Raw genomic sequence first — 2,675 nt, forward strand, 5'->3', positions numbered from 1 at the left:
GCAAAAGAAAAACAATTCCCCATGTCCCCCGGAGGGCTCCGTACTTTCTACAGAGGAGGGCTGAGCTGGTATTTATAACTACTTGCTGTTTTGGGCATTATATAGMTGGATTAACCAAACCACTGTTACACATTGGATTATTGTGGCCATTTAAAATGAAGCTTACTGAAAATTTCAAGATAAAAGCCTTGACATTTTTCACATCAAKGTAATTGCTCTTTTGGGCTTTATATGTGACTGGTTTAAACAATCACTGTTACACATTGAATTAGTGTGGTCATTTAAAATTAAGCTTACTGAAAGTTTCAAAATAAAAGCCTCAAAATTTCTCTCATGTTAGTGCACCACCGTAGGCGGTGCAATAACATTAGCCTTTATTATCTTTTTCTCTCAGGTCAGTGAACATTAGCACAAACATTAGCATTTCACTGCCCCCCATTAGCATTAGCCTTTTCCCTAAAGTTAGCTATTAGCTAATTTTCTTATTAATTAGACATGTTTAGTATACTGAATGGAGCAAGTCAAACTAAAACAACATGCTAGTGATGCTCCACATGCTACTGCCAGCATTTAGGCTAACATTAGCATTTTGGCTAATTTTAGCTTATACACTAATTTAACATACAGAATGGCATAAGTCCATGTTACTCAACATGCTTGTGACTCTCCACATGCTGTTGAGTACATTGCAGCTTTCTTTACCATTGATACTAATTTTTAGCATCAGAACGCTGGGTTCCAACCRACGGGCWCACTTTGGCAGGCCCCGGTTAAATTTCTTAAGAAATKTTCTAGTTTAGCCTATAATCTTCTGCTGATTTCTCCGATTACTTTGAAGWAGATAGCTTTCTTTTACTCCAAATTTTGTTACAGCTTCTCTGCTTGAAAGTTTACCAGTAATAAGCTTAGSTTKGTATGCCATATTGATTGAAGTGGCTCATGAATTCTTCCCATTCACCCCCTGTGATTAATACTTTTGTACTGCAGCAAATGATTTTTAATGCATTCTGCATAGACTGGGCCCATTTTTAAAAAYGTTTGTAAAAGTTTAACCTGATTAGGAAGGTGGAATCAGATATTTCATTTTCCTGTAATATGATTTCCTTTCCTTTCACACAGTCACTGTTTCCCACTCACTGCAAGCCAGCAACAGTGTTTCATTTAGTCTCAATGTTTAATTCAGATGTTTCAGATGACACTTTTGATTGGTGTGTTATGAGCAGTCACTCTTGTTAAACCACTCAAAGTGCGACTTGGANGTATGCCATATTGATTGAAGTGGCTCATGAATTCTTCCCATTCACCCCCTGTGATTAATACTTTTGTACTGCAGCAAATGATTTTTAATGCATTCTGCATAGACTGGGCCCATTTTTAAAAAYGTTTGTAAAAGTTTAACCTGATTAGGAAGGTGGAATCAGATATTTCATTTTCCTGTAATATGATTTCCTTTCCTTTCACACAGTCACTGTTTCCCACTCACTGCAAGCCAGCAACAGTGTTTCATTTAGTCTCAATGTTTAATTCAGATGTTTCAGATGACACTTTTGATTGGTGTGTTATGAGCAGTCACTCTTGTTAAACCACTCAAAGTGCGACTTGGARAAAAACTAAAAACTTTTCTSTAATTAGAGTTTGCACATCCAGACTTTCCTGTATTGTCTGCTAACTTGACAACAGTTTCTCTTTTRTTGGGCATCMACGGATCCTCAGCACCTTTGTTGAATTAAGTCTTATGACATCATTGCTTTATCTCTAAAGTGAATCAGTTGATGGAATGTTTTTAATATGTTGCCATTCATACTAAACACCATATTTTATTGCTTTGTCTGGAGTAAAAAAGTCCACCAGGTTTGTTTTTATGATGTGCAAAATGACCCTCCCATTGGAAACACTTACTATAAAACAGAACAAGCTAAGTGTTTTCAGCTGTAGAATGTAGTAGTTTTAAAAGTAAAGCATTAAAAATAACGCAGTGTTTTAGTTTGCTATGCGTTTTTCACATGGAAGGAGAGCCACCACCACTATGCCATACATAATCATGAATTTTGTGGTTAAAAAAAAGGGTGTCAATATTATTGACCCGGGTTATGAAGGTCAGTGCTTTATGATCAATGTAACCATCTATAAATTAATTCTAACGTTATGCAGAGACARCAGCAATGTCACAAAATCAGAACAAAACAAAGGAAGTTAATAAGAAGAAAGCACAAGTTACAACAATGGCCTTTTGTGGAGCATTGATGGCAACTTCTATAGAKAAATTTGTTTGGATGAGTGTCAGACCAGAAGTGGTGGAATTGGTATATGATGTGCTCCACTGACTTCTCATAATTTCTTAGTTATAATTTTCAGCCATTGTTAACACCTGGATAGATTTATGGAGTCTGGCTTCTTGTGGGGCAGATTTATTAAKRTTATTAAGGTACACATTAAGGTTGATATACCTTAATGTGTACCTTAATAACCTTAATAATAGACAGATATGTGGTAGACATATTTGTCTACCACAAAAGCTAACATACAGTCTTGCGTGTCTCCAAGGTAAAAGAATGGTGCTCCTGGGTTGGCTGCTTTGCAATCACCAACCAATAGTGTGCCAAATAGCATCTACTTCATTGCAAAACTCTAAATCTACTTTCACTTGCATAATACACAATAAGGTGACACAATAC

This window comes from Poecilia reticulata, linkage group LG21 (assembly GCF_000633615.1).
Source record: "Poecilia reticulata strain Guanapo linkage group LG21, Guppy_female_1.0+MT, whole genome shotgun sequence".
Lineage (NCBI taxonomy): Eukaryota > Metazoa > Chordata > Actinopteri > Cyprinodontiformes > Poeciliidae > Poecilia > Poecilia reticulata.